Raw genomic sequence first — 25,608 nt, forward strand, 5'->3', positions numbered from 1 at the left:
AACGTGGTTAGCCTACTCAACGTAAATCACACAAGAACAACATTAAGCTACTCACGCAGAGAAGAACGGCTGCTGCTGCTGCCATCAAATACGGCGCATTTCTCGGCTTTTAAAAAAACGCTATGCGTCGCCAGGTGTTTCATGAGATTCGAGGTGTTACCTCCTTTGACAGTATCACAGTATCAGCTTAAAGCACTTGTTGCTGCTGAGTTTGCATATTTTGCTGTGAAGTACAGCCAGACTTTTGACCGCTTCGCCTTGGACATTTTTAATCTGTAGCTCTGCGCTAACAGAACGTACGTACCTGGCCCCGCCTACTATCCTTGGAAACGTAAAACGATTGGCTAAAAGTGTATCACAGCTCAGGAAAAAAAAAGCACCGAAATAAAGCACCGAAATGTGCGCTGCTTTTCGGTCTGGTTACTACCGTTTATGTCAGAACCGGTGCCATCATGGCACCGGACACCGGTACCCATCCCTAGTATCTAATGTATGTAATGTATCTACTTGAAACATTTATCAGTTTCATAGCATACTACACTTTCTAGGAATCTTCCCTGAGGTTTTCTAAGCTACAGACACCTGGTTTGGTGAAATTGAGGCCTTCGTGACTACAGGCCAAGAAGCATACTTCATCTCAAGAGACTGAGAACAAGAAATGATGAGAAAAGAACTTCAAAAACCGCAGTCATCTCTGAAGAAACAAACAATTTGCAGTTAAAAAATATTTTTCTTGTTGTTTTAAAATGATAGCAAACCATAATTTTTCCTGACACTTATTTAGAGCCTCAAGTACAACTTCAAATATACAAAGATCACTCACCATTCCATTTACTAGTTCACACGAGAGCAGCCACTTAATAAAAACCATGCTCTCTAAGTAGCTGTTTACTGTGACTAATACCTGCAGTCATAACCTAAAACTAAACCTAAAACCATCTGCTTGTGTACCATGTGAAGAATGAAGCCTGACATCATCGCTTTGCCCTTTAGGAGACAGAAAACACAGAAGAAATTACCTCATCACATGTGCCTATGACAAAGGCCAGGGGGTAAAAACGTGCACTGAGCCGAGGAGCAGCTGCAGCATAAGGGTGAATGCCTTACTGCTAACAAAATATCTATAACACACATTTAATGATGACACGGGGACAAAACATGTTATTTTTTTTCTTATTTATTGTTTTGACATATGACTTGATCAAGGAAGCATCTGAATAAATTATGTTTTTAAAAGTGAAACTGAAAGGAACGTATCACAACTACAAATCAGTGCTGGGGAAACAGCAGCAGGTTTACTGTTAGACATCACAGAGGGTCTGTTTTGCTGTGGCTACATTAGATGCTTGCAGGTAAAGTCCTGTTTTTCTCACATGTTTAAAGTAATCTTGTTGAGTGGTTCTTTTTTATGTGTGAATAAAGCTGGTTCACAAAAACATGGCGATTAACTAAAAGCTCTAATGGATAATTACAGTGGTCTCTCTAAAAGCCATCCGCTCCGCAGAGATGATAGTTCAGCTTAAAGGACTTGGCACAGAAATTTACTCACACCTTGTTGACATGGCTCAGTTTTCACAGGTGGCTCAAACAGTCTTTAAGGTGTTATATTTCCCTAGAGAAATGTCCTTTTGTTGTGTACTAAAGCGGAAACTTCCTTTAAGTGACAAAAAGCAGGTGACAAATGAGTTTGTGCGAGTGTGTTCATGTGAAAACATTAAAAGGGATTCTCTTTTCTCTCCACGGAAAATCAGCTTTGTTTGATTAAAAAAAAAGAATCACGGATGTAAATGTAGGGCAGATAAGATACAACACAAAGATTCAAGCCTAATGTATGCAAATATAACTGGCATCATCTCCCCTGACAATCAGGCTGCCTTGAGGTGACTTTTGTTGTGATTTGGCGCTATATAAATAAAATTGAATTGAATTGAATTTAAACTCGGGTCAAAGTTTGATAACTCATCCTGCCTGTGTTTTATAGTCTGAGACCTGATGCTCATCTGATTTACCCAATATTGGTTTAAACAGGCCCAAAAGTCCTATCGGACACTCACGCAACAGCACGTAACCCCTCATGAAAATTAAAACCAAACACATACTAACTACACAGCTTCTGAACAACATCAGGTGTTTACAGGTTTAAACAGGGGAGGCGCATGACCTCATGTTTCTGAAATTAACACCTGATGGCAATTCGAACAGAACAATCCCAAAAAATTCAGCGTGATTTTGGATTTTTGTGTTTAAATGATGCATACAGTACAACTGTGACAAGCCCAAATGGCAGTTTATGACCTAAACACCATGTGCCGGGTTAGTTCCCAGAAACATAGGTTCTGATACACAGAAATTATGTTTTGTTCTTCTGGCAGCAGCTTGTCAGTAGTCAGCAGTGTTGGTCAAGTTACTTGAAAAAAGTAAACAGTAACTAATTACTTATTACTTCCCCCAAAAAGTAATCCCATTACTTTACTGATTACTTATTTTCAAAAGTAATTAATTACTTAGTTAGTTTTTAAAAACACGATTTACAACCTGAATAGGTGATAAAGCGATAGATCTTTCAGCCCAATTCTACTTTTTCTACATAATCCATCATACAAAATGTAATCAAATGGAAAAGTCTCTTTTTAAAACTTGTTTTATTAGTTTTAATCTTTTAACTTTATGCATCAAGCAAAAATTAAATTATCTGCAACATTCTCTGACTGGAAGAAATTTGTTTAACATTTGAACCTATTTTCTGCACATTCCAGCACATAAAATAAAATATTTTTTGTGTTTACACTCACTCTTTCAAATAAATGCAAGTGAAACACAGCAGAAAATAAATAAAATAAAAAACTAGCGGCCCTGTTGCTCTATTTTCACCTGTAAAGCAGGAGTAGGGTAGGCGGAGGTTTGCCCTGGTGCAGGTGTGCCGCAGCGGTCAGTTGAAGAATCCGCGAGTTTCTCTGTGAATTTCACATTACGTCGTAGCGCACTCGGTGCTTGCTCGGAAGTTTAGGGGTTTTTTTCGCTGTAAAAATAAGTTTTCTTCCCACGCAGTGAACAGCGGACGCTAATGTTTTTGTCATTTTTTTACGTAATCAAACTCAAAGTAAGGTCAGTACTTCCACGCTTTAAACGCTGCACGCTCAACCTCTCCTACAATCGATTTATGATCCATTGTTGATCTGCACACAGCTGTTTCCACGAACGTCGCACTCGCTTACGTCATTGTCATGAGACACTCTCGCACTGTTTTTGCAATAGTAATCCCTTACTTTACTCATTACTTGAAAAAAGTAATCGGATTACCGTAGTTAATTCAGTTACAAGTAACGCGTTACTGCCCATCTCTGGTAGTCAGTAGTAATACAATCAGACCCGGATATTTTAAGATATTGCTGTATGTGTCTGCTAACGTTACAAAAAGAAAAAGAATAAAGCAAACTCTGCAAGTGTCAACTGATGTGATCCAACACAAAAAGGCAGACAGGCTTTTTTTCTGCACTGTGTCTTTATAAGGTAACAGATGGGGCTGATGGAAGTGGTGTTTAGATGTGTGAGTGTGTTTGTGGACAAGCAACATATACACAAGCTATCAGTTCTGTCAGATGGAAAGGGGATAAAAATAACGAATCTTGTTTGTACTGGAAAAAACAGGGATTGGCAGACACACACAAACACACACAACCTTGGACTTCCACTGGAGTCGCAGTCACTTCATTCTCTGCTTATCAGACATCTATTTACCCATCACACCTTTGATGCTCTCCTGTGATTTTTATCCAGCCATGTATTTTTCAGTCAACATCCTACACCTTTCAGCTTTTCCACTGATTGACAATCATTCCTTTAATCTAGTGTCCTCTTTCTGATTTCTTTCCCCTGTGAGGCCACACAAAATAAAGGTAACACTGACTTCACCTGCCAGAGGGGAGTTTTGCACAAAGCCTCATGTTCAAGCACACAGTGATCCATCAAGTAGAGAGTATGCAACAATATATCTGCTGCATTAACGATGGTATAACAATACGGCTACTCAGTGACACTAGATACATTTTGTGTGTATCACCATTATTATTCACTTTTAGTGTCAGTTATATTTATTAGCCATCTCTCACAGGCCACCGTTTTCCTGTCAAGAAACCAGCAAAACTGTATTTAGAAAACTTTTAAAACAATATTTATTTGGTCTGAATTTTTGATAACAGTTAGAAATTGTTAAGATGAGCCTGGATTGATCTTAAGGAGTTGTTTTTGTTGTTTGGATTTGTTTTAGGTTTTAGGGCGCACCGTCAAAATCTAAAAATGTGTGACCCCAGGAAGAACAGCTGCTGGACTGCTGCAGCTAATGGGGATCTTAATAAACTAAACTAAACTGCTCACCTTGTCCAACTAATCTGGTAAGTGCCTAGACTCCTGGAAGTCTAACGAGTGATAAAGCTTGCATGTAGTGCTGGTGTGTTGATAATTTTATCTATATTTCCATTGTTTATCCACCTCTAGTGCAGAATCAAACTACAAATGGAGAATGTCCCTCTAAAACGTGTGCCTCAATGCTGTAACCAGCACATTTCAAAAGGTGAAACTTTTACTTTGAAGTTGAACATTCTGTGTTCTTCTGCTCATAATGTAGTCTGCAGTCAAGTTGGTGTTTTCCATGCAAACTACAGGATACAATGTGTCAACGACCAAAGCAATCACAAGGAGGTTTCCACTGAACCACTGTATACCTCTTTGCAACCAATTTTCACCTTCGACTGCCAGTAACCATTCTCTAACCAGGTGAGGAAGTATGCCTTGTAACCTAGCAACTGGTAGTTGCCAGATATTCGCTGACTGCTGTCTAGGCCTGTGCGAGTTTGGGCTGCACTGAGTGTTAAGACTGCATGTAGTAAACTGTTAGAAAGATTATGTGTCACAGTTCTGGGTCAGTTTGACCCAGTATTTTGAGTTACGTTTTGGTGTGTTTTTGGCATCATGGATTGTTTTCTTATTCTCTTGTGGTGCTCTTGTTGGTGATGATGATGATTATTATTATGAATCTATGTTTCAGTTATTCTTGTTTCGGGATTAGTTCTTACGTTTTGTGCTCCCATGTTTAGTCTGGTCTAGTCTGTCTCTCAGTGTCATGTCTGCGGCTTTGTTTAATGGTTTCTTGTTTCCTGTTTTATTGTGAAAGTCTATGTCTTATGTTAGTGTGTGCAGCTTTGCTCCCCATGTCTCGTTAGTCCAATCCCTCCCAGCTGTGTCTTCCTCCTGTTGCCCATTCCCTGATTAGCAACCTGTGTATATAAGCCCTGTGTTTTCCCATGCTCAGTGTCGCGTCGTACCATTAGATTATGCCTGTGTGTTTCTTCATGTTTTGTTTTCATGCCTGCAATAAAGCTTTGGTTTTGAGTTGCATTCTGTCTTCGAGTCCTGCATTTGGATCCTCATCCCTGTCTGCCCGCACACAGAGCCCTGACATTATGTGCATACTGTTTAGTAGTCTATTTGTTATAACGTATGTTCATTGTTTCACTGTAAATGACATTTTTGCGCTTTTGTTACATTTTTGTTGTGGTCTTCTATAAAAATCAGTTTACTGTGACCTGTGCTATCTGAATGAATTAGTGGGTGCATTCACCCTGCCTCTGCTGCCACCTTGGCCTTCTTGGCAGCTCCTGTTTCCTAAATCACCACAGCAACCAACAGCAGGGTCATATTTACCCAGGATGCCATGCTGGCTAGGCGTAGGTGGACCAGTCAAACTGAACATGCGCTTCCTTTCCAGTAGCTCATTACTGTCTCACTAAATCTTCACCCCCTTTGTGCTTCATTTTCTCTCGGTTGCTCTCATTTCCCCTTTTACCCCCCACGAATGCGGCAAAGCCAGATCACTCACACCACAAAAGAGGGGGGAACTTGCTGGAGACAAAATCACTTTTTCACAGTAACAGATGTTTTTCATTTAAACACCTCATCAACTTAGCTTTTAGTTTCTTTAGTTATTTCCTCCACCACAACTCAAAGGTCATTAGTTGATGTTAATGTGAGTCGGAAATAAAAACGGCTGTTCATTCAGCTCAGCTAAGGTAAATAACGAGTCAAAAAAAGCTGATTTTTATCAGTATTACTACAATGACATATGGTAGTTTACTGAGAGGTGGAACGCTTCAATACAAAGGTAGAAAGAAGAAAGCTAGAAAAACAAATGCTTGACCGCACTATAAAAAATTTATTGTTGTTTTCACGCACACAATGAAACATTTCTTAAGACTATTTTGCACTCCAGTTAATTTAAATATGTCCACAGTGCAAACTGAGGACATATAATGCTGGCACTTGTATGCAAGAATGTCCCTTAACGTTCCTGTCTTGCACAGCAGGGTTTCCCTTTGCTGCTAATAATTTATCCCCCATGAGGATTAAACAAACCCTCATTCCACACATTCCAAAGCTTTGCCCCCCTTTCCCCCCGTCTCCACAAAAGCCTCAGTCATTATCATAACCCCTCTATTATCAACCTTATTTAACCCTATGCAGCCTTAGCGCTCCTCTCCTGGGTCAAGTTTTCAGTTCAGTTTTCAAACTGTGAAATATTTTTTTTGACCCCATGTTACTTTGGTTAAAAGATTAAAAGAGTCAAATATCTTTTGTTCTCATAGCTCCATAACAGCCCTGCTTGGAACACATAAAACATTATATAACCTTAAAAAAAACCCTTGCAGTCATCACCTAAAATGATGACTTGTAGTTCGAATGAAAAGATAAACAATGAGACTCTCGTTTAAAGCTGTGAGTGAAATGGGTTTTCTTAAAATACTGGGAAGCCATGAGCATTACTCCGAGGGCAGAAGAAAATTTCTCATTTAAACTCCAATCTTCTCACCGCAGCCACCAAAAACACTCCACATCCCAAGCTGAAACCAGACCTTAGTGTACAAAAACATTCTTAGTGCAAGAATCATAATTGTGCCCATTTATTGTCAATGGTCCTCAGCATTGTGGCTTCAGTCCAATGCAGCTCAAGTCTAAATCAACATAATGTGCTTACAACTGCTGCAAGCTGATGTTTTACGTTTATGCACATGAATCAGACAGCTATCAAACACTGCACACTTGTGTTCATTTTCAATAATCCAATACTTGCGGTCATCACGTTGACAAAACAGGAAAAGTTGACACCTCTTTGCACTCAATGCTTTCACACGCATTTTGACACAAATCACAACTTTCTGGTTATGAATAAAAAGCAACGGAAAGAGTATTAAAACAGGGGGTCTTTGCAATTGGATGTAACACATTTTTTCCACCCTGAAGCACAAGCTCCCACAATTTGCTTCATAAAAGAAGTCGTAAAACGCAACTGCACACAGTGAAAATCATAGCACCATGGCAACCACTTCACACACATTAGAAATCCTGAGTGACGGCCAGTGAGCTGCTCTCTCATAAACTGTTATATGTTGTGGGGATTACTCATGCACACTCAACTCCCTGCTCACAACACAGATATGAAGGTAATATAAAAATGGAGCTCTGATTACTCATAAAGGAGCAGAGAGAGAATCCAGAGCTACTTGAAACAAAAGAAAGGCTCTGGCTGTGTGTGTGTGTGTGTGTGTGTGTGTGTGTGTGTGTGTGTGTGTGTGTGTGTGTGTGTGTGTGTGTGTGTGTGTGTGTGTGTGGGAGAGAGAGTGAGCGCTCATTCACATTCCCAGACAGTGGAAGTAGCAAACAGTCAGTGTGATCTGGGTAGTGTCTGTGGGTACCTGCAGTGTGTAACTGTCACTTGGAAGCTTCCTAACGATTATGAGAAGCACACTTAACACAGTTAAGTAGATGATTAAGGAAGAGTAATATGTAATGTGCCACATCCTCAAACAGCAACTTCGATAAAACAGACACATTTAGACATTATATATTATCTAAAAGGCAGTTAAGGTAGTAAAAACACTCACTTAACACAATCTCTGGTGTGGAATGGAGTAAAGAAGAAAAAAGAAAGAAAAAAAAACCCCACACTAGGCCACAAAGACAAGCCAAGAAAATACATGAAATCATCAGGGTTACGTTATCACATATTCCCTCTAAACGTGTGTTTGGACAGAAAGCGAAGTGAATGTTCGTTTTGAGCCAAAAAGAGCGCCGAACCTTTTTGAAGTCTGTGTGGATTGATCCAAGACAACCAATAAACCAAATGTACAAATGTTAGCTATAAAGTAGCTAGAGACAGACGCACCAACAGTGTGTTTGTGTGTGAAGGAGAACTGGACTGTGTTCAGGGCACTTTAGACTCTGGCTTATATCAAATTATAAGGTTTTTCCATCTTAATTCCTTTTATTTCTGTATACATGTCAAGCATTTAAATTTTATATTTTTATGTTTAATGGTTTAATTTGAATGTTTAGCGCGGCAGTTTTCACCTCAACTTTGTGCAAATGTTCACCTACTCTTTTTTTAACATAATGACAAAACTTAAGAGCACAGAACAATAAGATAGGAAGTAAACACAAGATTTAATCCCGACTTCCTCAAGATTTAAAGGAATTATAAGAATTTCTTCACCAAATGCTCACTTTACTGTTACAACTGTTCAACTGTTCGTTAATATAAATATCTAATCAACCAAACAACTCAATGTATTTAGGCATGAAGAAATGGTCAACACATCTAGCTAAAGTTCAAATCCAGCATGGTGAAGGGACTTTGAATGTGGCGTGGTTGTTGGAGCCGGATGGCCTGGCCTGAGTACTTGAGAAACTGCTGACCTACTGAGATTTTTCCACTTAACCATTTCTAGGGTTTCTAGAGAAAACACCTTGTTTTTGCCAGAAGTCAAAAGAGAATGTACAGACCGCTTTGAATTGATAAGAAGGCAACAGTAACTCAAACATTCACTGGTTACAACCAAGGTAACAGAAGAGCATCTCTGAATACACCTTGAGCTTTGGAGCAGATGGACCACAGCAGCAGAAGACCACACTAGGTGCTGCTCCTGTCAGCTAATAACAAGAAACTGAGGCTATAATTCAAGAGGCTCACCAAAAGTGGACAACAGAAGGTTGGAAAAACATTCCCTGGTATGATGCAACATTCAGATGGTAAATGAAAAGCATGTTGTTGCCAAATGCGGCCTAAACGGCCTTGTATCAACTGTTTAGGCTGGTGGTAGCTATAATGGTGTTGGGGATATTTTCCTGGTACACTTTCCACCCCTTAGTATCAACTGAGCATTGTTTAGACTCACAAATCTATCCGAGTATTGCTGCTTACTGTGTTCCTCCCTTTATGACTACATTGTCATAAAGGGATGGTTGATGCAGTGTATCCATCTGACGGCTGCTTCAAACAGGATAACACAACAAATCATGTCACCAAGCTCAAAGCACAACAAACTGGTTTGTTAAACACGAGACTGAGTTCACTGCACACAAATGGCTGACAAAACTGCAGCAGCTGTGATGCTACCATATCATGGACCAAAATTTCAGAGGAATGATTCCTCTGAATTCTGGCATATTCCTATTTCACAAGCAAATAAGGCAGTACTAGTACCCAGTACAATAAGTGCAATAAGTAGTACTAGTACACAGTACAATCAAGATATACCTAACAAAGTGTCCGTTGAGTGTTTATTGACAGCATTGTTTCCCTGGATGGGTATAGAGCAGAGTAAGCTGCAGTGAATGGATGATGGTTTAACAACATCCCACTAACGTTGTTAAGACATTGATGTAGTAAAATTGTGAGCTCTGTTACTATTTGGCATAAAACCAAATTGTTAACAGGCACTGAAAAGCTTTATGACTCTCAGCTAAGGACAAAAAATGCAACATTTAAAGACATTCCAGCTTATATTTGAGCTACTGTCGTTCGTAGGACGTTCGTTTGTACTGTTCGTTTCTTTACATATGGCCATTTGTAACTGCTGAGTGACTAAACAGCTCAAGTGCATTTCTCAATGTAATGCTGTTGAACCAGCTGCCAGTTAGGCATTCACAAGAACAGAAGGGCAGAAAGCCCCATCGAGATGCCAAGCCCTTTGCAAGTAACAGTCAGTGTGAGAGTGTGTGTCCTGGAATTTGATTGCTCCTGGTTTCCCTTGATTCCAGCACTGGGGCCTCTTGGGTGTGGAACAGGCGTTGTTTTTAGCAGGCTGGTGGTGCAACAGAGGTGGCATTAAAGGGAAATGAGGCCTGCTTTCCTACTCGGAAACTGATGTGCTCCATCATCAACTAAACACAATAATCAAACCCTTCTCCATGCCAGGAAAAAACAATTTAAAATGTGCCAGTGAGACGCATCATTTTCACACCATCAACAAATGAACAAAAGGGTGGAGACTATACTAGATCCCATTGACAGTCACAGGACATTCCCCTGTGCATCTGGCATAGGCGAATACTTCCCATGAGAGGGAAGAGAGTAGTAAGAAAGAGGAGGGTGTGATGCGACGCGACCAGATAGCAGAATGAAGAGGAGTAAACTGAGATAGGAGGCAGACAGAAAGAAAACAGTACTGAAACGGGAGCTTTCCAGCTTTAAATACTGACTCGCTTGCAAACGAAATCCTAAGGATGTTTCTGTGTCACTCGTGGGATAGTGATGACAGTTGGCAGCTGAGATCACAGACAGAAATAGATTGTCTCCACCCTCTTGGAAATAACACCAGTGTGTGAGGGACCACCTGGGAGTGGCAGAGGAGGTGGTTTTATCATCATTTACACCTTCAGCTTCCCTTTCTGGAGCATGTTAGGCTTTCCTCTCTCTCTCTCTCTCTCTCTCCATATCTTTCTTTCTCACACACATTTTAAACCACAAGGATGAATTTTTATTTTTTATAAAATGCTAAATCTGACCCTTTTCACCATTACCTTTGGCATTTTTCCCTTATTAGACATACATATAGTTAGGAGTGTGAGGACACAATGGGAAAGAGTGGAGTATGTAACTACATTTGGGATACCGGCTGATAAGAAGTGTATTCAACTGTCTTTGGCATGAAAGGAGGAATTTGGATTTTCACAACAGCCACAGTTTTAAGATGAGACAAAGCTGCAGCTAACAATTAGGGCTGCTCAATTAATCGAATTTTAATCACGATTACGATCTGGGCTTTCAACGATCATTAAAAATGACTGAGCCGATTATTAGCCCCTCCCTCCCTCGTGCTTTACTCTCGCGCTGCTTCGTGTGGTAAATCGAGCGCACCTCTCTGCATTTCGAACACGCATCACAACAATTAAGAGGACCCGAGGAAAGCTCGGAAAGCTAAGCAGAAGTTATTTGGACAGGAGAGTGACTGCCGTTGGTTGAAAAGAGAGGTAAAAAAAAAACTTAAGTGGTGTGGAAACATTATGGGTTTGCGGAGTCAGACGTGGATCAAGTAGACACAGTGTGTAAACTTTGCTATGGTGTAGTAGCTGCACCACAAAGCAACACTGCAAAGTTCACTAAACATAGATGTTTACATTTTTCATTTATTTCTTATATTGCAAACATTTGCACTGTTATCAGTATTTGCACACTATTTTATATTATTTTTTAAAGTCATTATTCAATACATTGTTATTATTAACCCTTTAAAGCCAGTCAGAGCAGCACGCTCCGTTTTGCGTAACTATTTTTAAATCCCTGTAGAACCTGAACCGTGTAAGCTAGCGCAATAATTTGTTTTGCATATGAAACCAGAGGAGTTGTACTTACATCTTATGCCATCAGCTTGTCCTAAGTCACGGTTTGCTTCCACATAAAGCTTTGCAAAAATTGCATAAAAAGCACTTGCAGGAACAAAAACATAATATTCCAGAAACACTTTGCCGATCTGATCAGCTGTTCTTAACACTTCCCACATTGTCGCATTTCCTGCCCGAAACCGGAAGTGACGTCATTTTCGCGGAAAATGTAGTTTTTTACTTGTAGGCCTATACCTATACTGGTGTTTTTATAAGTCATGTTTGACTTTTCTGAATAGATTCCGTGATGCTTAGAACTCAAATTGCACTGCTGGAAATAGTTTATTTTGATGCACCTGCTGTTTTCTTTGCAAATTTGCATCATAGGATCAAAATAAATTTCCTGTTGTTGTAAACTATTTTTTGCAACTTTTTTGTATTTAGTTTTGAGGGATAAACCTCTTAAATTTCTCCAAGTAGAAATATATGTAAAAAAAAAAACCAAAAACGATTTTCAATTTTTTTTGTAGTTTATTGCGCTTTTTTGCAATTAATGTAATTACTATGGACTTAATGCAGACATATTATTAAAATTTGGGCTATAACAGTTGTATTGATGTATAGCAACTTGAAATGCTCCCACAAATGGCACTACAGCATGTAAAAAAATAATATAAGCTCTGGCGGACTTGGTTCTATGGTAGGTCTTAAAGGGTTAAATAAATATCGTCAAATAATCGTGATCTCAATTTCAGTGAAAATAATCGTGATTATCATTTTTGCCATAATCGAGCAGCCCTACTAACAATTATACCGTTTTTCAAACACACTACTGGAAACGGAAGGACAGAAAATCTACAACCCTTTGTAAACAAGATTCTTAGGAATAATACCCACTTAAGCTAATCTCATAGAAAGCCTTTTTCATGGCAATATAAAATCTATCCATCCACCTCAGCTTATTCAGTTCCAGGTTACTGGAGCCTATCCCAGCTGTCATGTGGCAGGAGGCAGGGTACACCTTGTATTATTCACCAGTCTATCTAACAGAGACACACTCACATTTGCACCTGCTGCCAATTTAGAACTGCCAGTTCACCTAACATCCATGCCTTTTGACTGTGGGAGGAAGTCGGAGAACTCCACAACAAAAGGTTCCAGCCAGCAGATTCAAACCGAGGATCTTCTTGCTGTAAGGCTAACCACTTCACCAATATATCAACCTATAAAATATACACTATTATTATTTATTAGATTACCTAGCAGGCATATTAAGACTGATATATCTAAAGCATTTTAGACTGTATCAACAGACAGTATCAGTGTGCGCTCATACTAAGAGCCAAGACAACCTTAACCCCAAAAACATTTGTAACACTGCATGGCTGTCTGTGAAAAAAAGGTTAGAGGAAGTCTGAGAAAGTGTTGCATATGATTGGAATGTAGAGACTTCTGCATGTCAAATTAATATTCTCGGCCCCACGTCCCGTCGGCTTGGGTTCGACATGTAGAGCCTGTGTTATTCTGTCTGAGCTGGACTCCACAGGGAGTAGGCTTCTGGAGTCTTTCCTATGTTGAGTCCCACAAAGCACATTTTTCAAAGAAGAGAAAATGAGGGGTATCGAGATAGACACAGAGATAGAGACAATGTGAGAGGGAAAGGAGTTTACACCCAGTTCCCACATGTTTCTCATGAAGAGGTGCTGGAGTGGTGTGGAGCACATCTGTGGGCGATCTGATGATCTTCTATGATCTAAATTTGGCATCAGCTTTGAAGAGTAACCATTCAGATTATTAAATAAAGAACAGCGCTGTCCAAACAGACCATGACGAACGAGGAACAGCAGTTTACAGATCAACATCCTTTTGTAATGGTATCAGAACATAAACAGGATGAAGACATCTGTAAATTGAACCATTAACCAAATTGAGTTGAAATGAGAAGCACTGCATCTCAGCATCCATGGACACAGCTAATCCTGTGCTTACATGAATTCACCTAAATATGTTTTGGAGAATGATTGCAACCATAGTATGTGTTGATGCATGCCCAATCATTCAGGCGGGTAAATCTCAAAAAGTTGATCCTGTTCATCTGGATGTAGACTTTTCAGTGGGGGAAACTCATCCAAGTTTCTTCCTCAGTCTTAGACTGAAAACGCTACGTCCACATGAACAGAATCAACTTTGTGGGGCATAGAATGTCTATGAAACATGAACTACCTGCCTATTGGTGAATGGAGTCTGCATCCTGAAGCCTCTGCTTTGGTATTTTGGCTGCTGCCATGTTGGTTTTGGAAACAGGAGTGGCCATGTTAAGTTTAGTGGGTGGAGTGCTAAGTAACAACCTGTTAGGATAATAAAGTTTCACTTAACCAAAACTAGTCACCTGTCAACCAGGCTTAAAGTTGTAGGCCCATAATAATATGTAAAACATTAGGCTTTAACAAATTTGAAAAGGATAAATTATTTTAAAAAGTATCCCTTGTTCAGTTACTATGACAAGAGAAAAGAGTAAACATGCTATTTTCGTGAGTCTGGTCAGTTTAACATATGAGCCATTCCACGGGCCTTCTGCTTGACCATCTCCATTTTGCATAAAAAATTTTTGGTTACAAAGTTTGAACATTTACAATTATTGGTATAAATTTATGAATTATATATCAATACTATTAAAAAGATATTTTTTGAAAAATGGTCTGTTGACCCACTTTCAGGCCTTTTTTTGTACACTGAACTCTGAGGCATGAATATTTTGAAAACTATTAAAGATAAAAGCCTGAAATTTTCATTGGCCTTTATTGCTATCAGAATGAATCAGAATCTGTAATTTGGGACAAATACATCAAAAAATGTTTCAGTACTGGCTAAAACTAAAATAACAATAGATAGCTTAATTGGAATAAAAATGTAAAAGATCTTTAACTATAACTGAGAAAATCAGTTTGTTTTGTCATTCGTTTAATTTATTTTTTCTTTTATTTATACTTCCTGAACTATAAATAAATACTGATACTTTGTAGAACTGCTTAAATTTGTATTTCATTTTTTAAGTAGCCAGTACTTGAGATATATATCATGACTCATTTTGACGGTAAGAAAGGCCAGTGAAAATTTCATGCTTTTCAAGATATTCATATTCAAACACTGCCTGAAAATTCCATTTTGGAAAAAAATTGTCCAAGCGGGTTGACAAAAGAAACACAATACATTAACACTAAATCCATACACATGGGATACTACATGGAGTAGAGAGACATAGCAACGCTGAGACTTAATCTACTTTTTTGGTTCAGTGAACACAGTGGCCATACCAGACAAAGTACTAGCGCTGTCAAATAGCAGAAACACACAGTCATGTTCCCATTTCCAACAATAGCAAATGAGGGTGGGATTCAGTCTCCTCTTCTGATATGCTCAGTCACTATTTAGATCATCATTGACTAAAACAAGATTATCGCTGTTCTAGTGCAGAGTACAAATGAGAAACCTGCGATTTCTCTGAAGTCCAAAGATAATGTTTTTAGTGGACCAACCTGCCTGTTTACTATTAAAACCTCTATCGCATAGTAGGGAACATAATATAAAATAACTAAGACGTTTGAAACCTTTCTTGTTCTACTTCTTCTGTGGAACATCAGGGACAACTCCTTCATGATCATCATGGCTACCAACTGTCAAAAATCCCTCAAAATACTATCCACATTATCCCTAAGACAAATTTTCAAGACAGTGGACGCACTGAGCTGCATAACTATAGATGTGACATACGCCCAGGTTTGTTTTTCCCAACAGAGCTTAAGTGCTGCATAACAGTTTGCCTACAGTGAGCATAAAATTAGCCTCGTCCTGTTGGGTGTTGCCTTTACACCAAATGAAAGGGGAGAGAATGCAGTTGCGGAAGATATGGCAGCAAGCGTTTGGCAATGTAATCGATTGCAGATGGCAGCCATCGGGGGGGCTTGTTTGGTCCACAGTGGTTCTTTGTGATGGCTAGGCCTGCCATAATCCAACAGGACAAGGCGGTTTTCACGTGTTTGTGTGTGTGTTTATGCTGGTACCTCTGATATCATAGCGCTAAGCTCTGCAGCCCCACAGGAATTCCATACACACAGGGGGGAAAAGGGATTCAATCATAGGGAGAAAAATGTATCAGTGTGATGATGACTGACTCTGATAAAACGAGTGAAAGAAGATGTTTAAAAAAATACAATAAATCTGAAAATGTAACAAGGTTAAGCAAAAATCTAGTGGGTGTAACTAATATAAGTCAAACTTAATGTTGTGCAACAGCAACAAGTAGAAGTGGAGTAAATTCTCAAAAGAGAAATTATGAGAGTAATTGTTAACTCAAAAATGGAAAAAGTGATTTGCAGCCTTGTACTGTAGCTACACTGCTGTGCATATATTTACCTTACAAATCAGTAAATATGCACATGTAATCAGTTGCTCATTAAACCCAGTGATGGAGCAGTCATCTGCTTTTCTCTCTTGCCTTCAGAGGGTTATGAGTTTGTCAGAGAGAGAGCAGTGACGGCGGGTAATCGTATCTGTACTGCTGAGGCTTCTGGCATCAGTGCTATGCTTCTCTGATGACAACACTATCGAAGAACGAGGGGAATATATGACAGTGACTCCACCTTAAATCATCTCCTCACCACTCTTTTCAAACATTGGCACCGTGTTCGGGCTGAGAGTGTTATCTACACATAGTAGACTAATGCCTATCTCACGCAGATAGTTATACATTTGGGGCTTGAAATAAATACAGAGCTATAAAAACTAGAGATGCATAGGTAGGCCAAAAACAGGACTTTCACCCAGACCGAGGTAGTAATTGTGTCAATGTTTTCCAGATGCTCTTTGGTTATGTTTAGTCAGCAAATCTATTTGGTTAGGTTTAGGAAAAGATTATCAAACCCAAGAGGTTTTGGTATCCCTAAAAGGAAATCCACAAAACTGTAATAAAAAAATATTTGAACCATTTTAAGTAGGGATCCATTTATTCAGGCATATGATGCATCTACATTCCTGCCAAATAAAGGCTAAAAAGCTCAAAAAATATCCTTTTAGAAAAGTGACACTATGGCACTGGGCAATAAAACACAATCCACAATTTTGTTGTACATGTACAATGACAATAAAGGGCGATAAAGTCAAATCAGTGAACTAAGCAGAAATAATACATTTATTCTTCTTAACATACACAGTTAAGGAATTTTTACATTTCTACCAAGACTCTGAAGTCCATCAACGTGTAGTTAAAAAAAAAAAGAAGCCATGTCAGACACCAAGGATACCAAGATAACTGACAGAGAACAGCTTTCTGGACCTTGCCCCTGTCCAGGTTAGGTAGGAGAAAACTATAAGTGTTTACACATGGAGAGGACTGTAACCATAAATCAGAAATGATGTATGACCCCCAAACAGAAAAATGATTTTATCCTCCACGAACTCCGCAGCTGCCTGTCATTAAAGACTCATCCCCTCACATATATTTGTGTGTGTGTGCTTGTATGAGTCGGAGTATATTTGCAGTACACTCATCCAAGTATGCTGTTTGAACAAGCTTCACCCTTTCCCTGGAAGTTATAGCTTCAGTATGTTCGGAGTATAGACAGTCATTTTGACTGCCCCCCCTCCTCAATACACACACACACACACACACACACACACACACACACACACACACACACACACACACACACACCTGTCTTGTCAGTCAGATCTTGGGTGTGCCCCTCACCAGCACGCCACTCGAGCCCTCACTGCCCCAACAAGTGGCCCCATTTCCCAGGGAAGCACTCTGTACTCCAGGCCTCCCTGCCTGCACCCACACTCACAGGGCCTTGGTCCCAGCCCCCTCCAGACTGCACAAAGCCCCCATTGTGAGGCACAATGCTAGCCACCCCCTCTGCCTTTCCCCTGTACCCTCTACTCCATTTCCCCATAAACTGTGTCGCTTCTGCCCCTTCTTCCTTTTTACCCATCTCCATCACTGACTCCTTTTCAGTCTTTGCCGTCTTTCCTCTTCCCTCGTAGTTATTCCTCCTTAAACTTTGATCCTGTCTGTTGGGCTCTGCCATCTTTTATTCTTGTGCAACCCTTTCCAAGGATCCCCTTCAAAATTAACGTCTCTATGCCCCCCCCCCAAACTCTTTCAGCACAGCCCACCTCCTTCACATCTCTGTGTTCCAAGACATTTTCCACTTCTGTGACTGTTTTGTTACCTCTGAATCTTCCTTCTCTGCTTTGCTGGGGAGATATTTCATATATAGGTGTATCTGCAACTCTGGGGAGGAAGAGAAACTAAACATATACCACAACAGCGTTTTTCCCAGTATCTGCAGACCTGTTTTTAACAACACTACATGTGCTTTGGATACACATTTCAAAACAAAAAGTAAAACACACTGGGGCGATAAGGTTAAGACATTATCACACAGCAGGAGATGGTTCTCATCCTCTGTGTTCTCATTAATTGGACAAACTGATTAGACTTTTTCCAGCGTTGTTATAACATCAGCACAAATCAGTGCAATATAACATCACACAGATGTATTGTACTGGAAAGATGGCAGATTAAAAACCTAATTAATGTCTACTATGACTTCAGACATTTGTGTTCTCACTTGCACCTCTGCTGGGAAATGACTAGGCAAGTTCAGGGCTGCAGTGCATGTGTATACATCGCAGTGCAGCTATATTTAGATGTCCCACAGTTTGTCTTACAGAGCTTAAAACCAATACATCTGCAGCTGTGCCTCATCAAGTAAAGGGAAAATTCCTCCTAAAAAGGTTAAATAAAGGGTAATGCACCTAAATGGCATATTTAATTAAGAACATTTATCTGCAGTTTTAATTGACAGATTTGATATAAGTATAAGTATAATAGCTATAAACTAAAAATAGGAGGACGTCAGCAACCAATAGTGAAAAAAGCTAAATATGTCTCCTCTTCCTCCCTCAGTTATCTACACGACATTGTGATGGAGACATTCCAGTCTATCTGACTCAGTGTCGCCTGCTTTTAATATGTGATTTGTATTTGGATAAAAATAACCTATACCATGGGTGGCAACCTTTCCGATGATGAGTGCCATCTAAAATTTCCTCAGAAGTCAATGTGCCATATAACTGCATTAGCAATAATTTAATAATGCTCTATAATAACAGTTACACACTATATAGAACAACTTTATAGAATTACATTTGTTTGCAGATGTTTGCAGCTATCAGCGAATAGTTATCAGCTATTTTGAAACAAAAAAAGACTTTTTATCCATAACAAGAACCCCGTAACAGCAAATGAACTATACAACAGATCTCACAACAATGATAAGAAAAATGAACTGGGCCAATATGACATGTTTGTTAATACAGAGATACACATGTTAATGTGATCTCTGGTCTCCCACTCAGAGACACAGGTCTCCGAGTGTCCAGCATTCAGACGGCTACCTGAGGACACTCATGTGAGAGAAAATCTGCTCACGCAGATATTTAGAGCCAAATACTGTCAATAAGGCCTCTGCAATGTTTTGAAGACAGTTAAACTAGTCAGTTAGTGATGTCCAGCAGGTGAAAATGCAAGCTCCATGAACACGCACAGCTATGCATCCCAGCTGCGTTCGTAGTTCTGCAAACTTGGACCCCCACAGAGTCGAGCTTTTCATTTTAATCAGCTGCATTTCGAAGTCACATTAATTGGCATTAACTTAGCCAGTTAATGCGAAACAAATCCAGCTGCTCATTAAAGCTTTCTGGTTTGGTCAGTAAAGAAAAAACTGGTCCATATGCCTGAAAGTCCCGAAAACGCATTGTGAATTCTGTCTCGAGTCTACAGATGTATACGTGTATTTCCGCGGTGCTCCTGAAGCATTTGAAGTGTCGGAATGTGGAAATTTCAACATCGCTTGAAAAAACTGCCAGCTAGCAATGTCCCTCTCACTGGTAAGTTATTTTTAGGCAATTACAAGTTGAATCTGGTAGTTGGGGTTGTTAGCTAAGATACCGTCATTAAGAACCTGCAGAACTAGTCTGTCTATGCGAGCTAATTTGTGATGTGCATCGCTGGCCCGGCCATTTATTTTTTAATCCACATTCTCAGATTAACTCACTGCGTGTCATGCCAACGGCTGGACTGGGACAAAAAAAATCTGCCCAGGCATTTTGACTAGAGACCGGCCCACCAGGTATTACAAGAAAAGCCATAAAGCCTTTGAATGAAGACAAATGCTGTTGTGACAGTGATGTACAGTCTTATTGGTATATATATGATTTCTATACATTTTACATCAGATAAAAACTTTGATTGTAAGATTCAGATAATTATTTATTAAAAGCTAGACATTTTAAATGAGAATAAGAAAGAAAAGTATTTCTTTGTGCCCCCTTTCCCTGTTGATGCCCTACCTAGCCCCCTGGCAAAACCTTGCTAGACCCGCCCCTGCACAAGTTACCAGCTGTCAGCTACAAAGGATCTTGGTGTTATTTGTCTCTCAGAAACAGTTCATAACTTCCCTTCAACTCATTCATGTGACCTAAAAGGTAAACCTGTTTCTCCATCACCTGTTCAGCTCTGATGATTCAGTAAGGACATCTCCTGGTTTCATGTTTCCCTCTCACCACATATCCAAACTGATATCAGGACCAGCAGCTTTTACAGCTGTGGCTCCAGCAAACATCATCTGATACTAGAAATTAATATTCAATAAATTCTAACAACAGCTGATCAAGCTTAAACATGCTGCTGTTGTTTAACGCGACCTCCGCTGGTTTCCTCTTTCTGGCGCAAAGTGGGCGATAAACAAACAAGAGAGAAAAGCCGATCAGCTGATCATTGATCAGTTTCATGATTGAAGTAACAACAGGGGAGGGAGGGGGAGAGAATGAGAGAAGAAGAAGCAGCTGACAGTGTAAAGACGCAGAAAAAGTCCAGCTTTGTGCCTTTTTTCCCCATTGTAGCTGAAGTACGGGACAAACTGTGTTCCTTTTCAGCTCAATACGAAACGCGTAATATTTTCTCTGAATGAGGGATCATTCCATTTTTTACGGGACGGTTGGAAACTCTACTAACAAACTTTGTGAATTAAATAAAGTTCAACATCAGTAACATCAAAGCACCCACCCAGCTGCATAGAAACTCCATCATGCTAGCTAGTACGCAGTACGAGTTATTCTAACTGACTGTAAAAAGTCAGCAGAACTAAAATAAACTCCACATAAACTTGGTTTATATCTGACCCAGACAGACTGCAGGTCATAACTTATCACCTGAAGTTCAGTTCACCTGACACTCGGACCGGTGGCCGCCTCGTGTCTCTCCTCCTCCTGCCTCCCCTTTCCCTCACCCACCTGCTGCCCTCTGTGGGAGCTCCGCCATAGCCACCAGCAAACAACTGACATTTTTACATATCTGCCAGCATCTGGCCAATCCACCACCTTTAATTGTTCATGCCGTTACAAGAAAAAAAAATCATCGGCCCATAAAAACTAAAAATCACCATGGCCTGCATTTGTATAGCGCTTTTCTAGTCCCTAAGGACCCCAAAGCGCTTCGACCGACCGGGCAAATGCCCGGTATACCTGATGGCCAGTCCAGCTATGGTCGTGCCATCAGTTAACCCTGGCACGCGTGCCCAGGATTGCCGACCCCTGACCTATACTAAGGGAAATGCACTGCATTCTTTAGTGAGGGACTTGTAGTTCTCATGTTTAAGAAAAAGTTTTGTGATAGCATTACTTTAATTTCTGAGGTTGCATTCACTCTATAAAGGCTCACCTCCCATTCAAATCACAATGGGTTTTGTGTGAATTTACACCTAACATTAACAGTAGATTTCCCTTATACTGACAGATGCTCATCACACTGACGTCAGGATGAGTATATAGAATAAATATGGAATGAGATCTACAATACCTAAGCAAAGAAAATGTCTTTACAGTAGAAGGAGACAGTAGGTTTGCTTTTCTTTTTTTAGTTATTTCTAAACAGGTTGTGTCTACAGTACCATCTGTGTTCTCAGATGTGCTGGATCTCTACCATGTGATGGAGATCAGAATAAAAATAATCTCACTGTAAAATCTGCTTTTCAAATTTGTTGATGTGAGGCTGCAAACCAGGCTGTGTTGCATACAGAAAAAAGAAAGACTCATAAATGGATGCACTCATATTGCCCTTTTTTGACAAGCAAATTACTCCTATGGAGTGCAGTCAGTATATGTGACTATCTGTGGCATTCACTTACCAGTCCTGTAAGTGAGTCGAGTGGCAGTAACATGACTATATTATACAGTTCCAACCTGAGTGTGAGGCGCACTCTTCTCATAGAGTGAAGCAGCAGTAAGAAACAGACAACTAACTCATAAAAGGATAAAAAATATGGATGAAAACTGCTGAACACAAAACACAAATGCATACTTACAATACTTACGGACAAATCTGTCATGAACTGAGCCTTGTGGCCTGAGCAGTTGAGAGGTGAAATAAGAGAAAACTGAGACACGGTGTTGTCAATTAAACAGGGGTCTAACCCTGGCTTCATCCTGACACGGAGAAGGGATGAGAATGTGGACATTCCCCACACTTGTTCTCCTGTGTTTCCTAATCAAAGCCTGAGACAGAAGGAACAAAGAAAACTGCGCTGCCACAGAGTTTCCAGCAGAGCTGCGGTTTGTATTTTTCATGTTAAGTGAAAGGCGACCAAAATGCTTTTAAGGACTTGGGGAATTTTTCCTCTTCAGTGTCTTCAGAGCCAAAACATTCTGGTTGAAAGGAAGAAAGGGACTGGACAAACTAGTAAGTGAAACAGTAAAGGGGTAGAAATAAGAGAGGCCAGCTGCTCTACTTGCTGAGAGGAGAAAGAAATCAGTAGGAGATCCCAAATAGTTTGAGATGGAGCTACAAAAGACATCCTGAACAAGACTGCAGAAATATTAAAAAGGCTGAAGTAGATTCATACAGAAGCAGCCAGCTAAATAGTGCCACTCAGAGTGACACCTCCATTCAAGATCCCAGGGGTAGGTTATTTTAGTTGCATATACAGATAAACACATCGGTATCCACGGTGATCTACCTCTGCTCACAGCAGCCCAGCAGTGGGCAACAGGCTGCTTGGACAGCTATGAGAACTTGACAATGACTCAGCTCGCATAATTTAACACAGTGAGGTATGGAGAGCTGGAGCAGCGATGACCTCATTCCACTGCCTGGTTTGCCCTGCCTGTTGTGAGGGGTCCGAAAGAATGAACAGAGAGAAAGGGGGTCAGAAAGAAGAATGATGGCACCAGAGAGGTATCCTATATCGAGACAAACACATTCTGAAGGCACAACAGGCCGGTAAGACTGAGTGTGTGTGTGTGTGTGTGTATTCAAAGTTTTGAAAACCACATTGAAGAAAATATACAAAGACAGGAGCTATATAATTAAGGTGCAACATTAACCTCATGTTATATAAATTTGTTTTCCCAGAACTTTGGGATCTAACTCTACACGAGCCACCTTAAAAGTTCCAAAACCAAACTTTAAAAATCAGATCCAAGGTCAATTTAGGCCTGAAATCTTTCAGCAACAACCATGTGGTAAAGCTGGCAGAGAGTTCACAACTTGCCTCAGAGGAAGTTAGTTAAAGTCCCATTTGGAGGTACTTCGGATTTGATATGATTTATTTAGTATGTGTTAGTACTTTGATCCATTAAAAGACATGTTTCTGTTGAAACAAATGTACCTCTACAAGCAGATATATATCTCAATATACTGGCTGGGCCTCTTCACATGGTCTAAACGTGGGCGATTTTCTTATTTTTTAAATAACTGAATGTGACTTTTGGCCAGTTATGACTTCCCTGGAGTGGCGAGAGTCGCTGAAAGCAGAGACCAGAGAACAGCCTGAGGTCATGACAGGAAGCCTTCAGCACATCAGTCAGACACACAAACCCTGAAGCTTTACAGCTGCAGCAGGTCCACCAGACAGTTATAGCCCTTTTTCACTTATATCTACTCGACTTTGGACATTTTCCATCACAACCCAGCACCACCTAACGCGTGTAGTGTTTTTATAGTGATACTGCCGAAAGTCCCGTGATGTCATTTGCATGTGACACGAATGCCATGGTATGGTGATGGTATGCCTTCTGCTTTGTCTATGGATATAGGTCAAACTCAGGGACCACAGCGTTGTTTTTTTGTGTAGCCATTTCCCTCGTTGCCAGGTTTTGAATTTTAATTTGATTTTGTGGAGGTGATGCTCTCATGACTCATTGAGTGAAGCCACATCAGCTCAGATCACTTGGAGCCCTGGCCGAATAGGTACTCCAAAAAAAGTACCAGGTACCAGGTATTACCACCTAATGAAAAACCCTAAAAACTGAGTCGAGCCTTGCCAAGTTAACATGAGCAGGTACTAGTGGGAAAGGCCTCTTACTGTCGCATAAAGCTGAAACAGGTACAAATAAACACACTATTTAAAGAATCAAAACCCTCAGATGTGAAAGAAGACTCAAGAGAAACAACAGGGAGACATGAACACTGTTGTTCTAGTGACCGCGATGGCTCAGAGCAGACAGGCTAAAGCTGTCTAAACACTGATAAACTCTAATAAAGGTTCTGCTTATCACAGCAGTCCTTCTACATCAGAAATTCAAAAACAATTAGTTGGTATTCAAACTGGGTCATGGCCTTGTGTCTTGTGGGTCTTTATATTGTAATCATGCTCACATGATGACATTTTTAGAATTACAAAAAGGAGACTAGTGTGGGCTTCAATAAAAGACCATCAAAACAAGTTGTGCAACTCTTTTCCAATAATGCATGCTCTATTAACCTTTTCCTGCTGTCTATCCTACAGCAGGCCGGGTGGATTTTGATGAGCTCCAGCTACACCGTAAGTTCAAGTATGCAACAGCTGTAGCTCAAGACATGAACCAACTATGCAGTGTATTTGCAAGATGAAAACCAATCTGTGCTGCAGGTCAAGTTAATGACAACTTGAAGACTGATGTTTTTAAAACCTGCTTTCTCACTTTGCCTCCTTCGGTGTCTGCCCTGCCTTTCTGTATCTCCTTTACTTTTGCTATAAATTCCTTTGTCACAGGGCATCAGGTCTACCAGGCGAGCCTCTCGCTACACACATTATTAGGAGCTTAGAGGCTTCACTCTCGCAACTCACAGCACATTACGCTCATCTGAAACACAGAAAGAGACTACTGTCTCTTTCTGTTGAAACAAAGCAATGATATACTAAACCTTTTAGCTGACCTGGCTTAAATTTCCAAAACAATCATGTTTTTCAAACTGAACAAAAAGGAGAGGATCTCAGAACTACGGTGTTTCTATAAAAAACTAAATCAGTATCTGAAAATTCAAAGTAAGAAGTTTTGGCTGCACAAATCTAACCTTTTAAAGACATAGTGCAGACTTAAACGTGCTTATGTGCTGCATAGTAAAAGATACCACTGTACTATGATGTCAATACTGAAATTTCTACCTAAATTATAAAACATCCCCAGTGATGAGATTTTTAGCTCAACTCTTTGGGACTACATTACATCATATATCAAACATATACAGGAGCTTACGCTATTTTTGCCCTGTGTTTGATTATGGCTCAGTGGTTCTGTGATTTCAGTGGAAGCTGAAGCACCACATTTTTTCCTTTCAAACCTGCATGTGGTTCTGCGGTATTGCAGATGGTACGATGGTTCACCATAAGAGTGAGACAGAGGAACAAGCCTTGGCTTTTGGCACTACCAAGCCTTGAGTTAGAAAGTTGAAATGCTACGGCTCTCAGCTACCATGGGGCTGAAAATGCCATTTTATGTCCCCTTCCTAATCTGAGACATCCAGTCTAAGGCTCTCCTAAAAATGCCACCATTATAAAGTAAACTTCTGTCTTCATTTCAGCTTGGAAAAAATACTGCAGTGGTTTAAAAGGCAAATCAGTTCATGGTTTGGAG

The 25,608-nt window shown here is 40.1% G+C and overlaps 1 protein-coding gene across 3 annotated transcripts in view; it reads right to left on the reverse strand.

The window, feature by feature from the left end:
• LOC147332054 (myosin-10) overlaps positions 1-25,608 on the reverse strand; it is a 67,395-nt gene that overhangs the window by 31,980 nt on the left and 9,807 nt on the right. The gene's annotated exons all lie outside the window — the stretch shown is intronic.

This window comes from Aulonocara sp. 'chitande type north' Nkhata Bay, linkage group LG4, assembly GCF_057382095.1.
Source record: "Aulonocara sp. 'chitande type north' Nkhata Bay isolate Kocher_YH1m ecotype deep benthic linkage group LG4, A_spYH_male_GT1.1, whole genome shotgun sequence".
Lineage (NCBI taxonomy): Eukaryota > Metazoa > Chordata > Actinopteri > Cichliformes > Cichlidae > Aulonocara > Aulonocara sp. 'chitande type north' Nkhata Bay.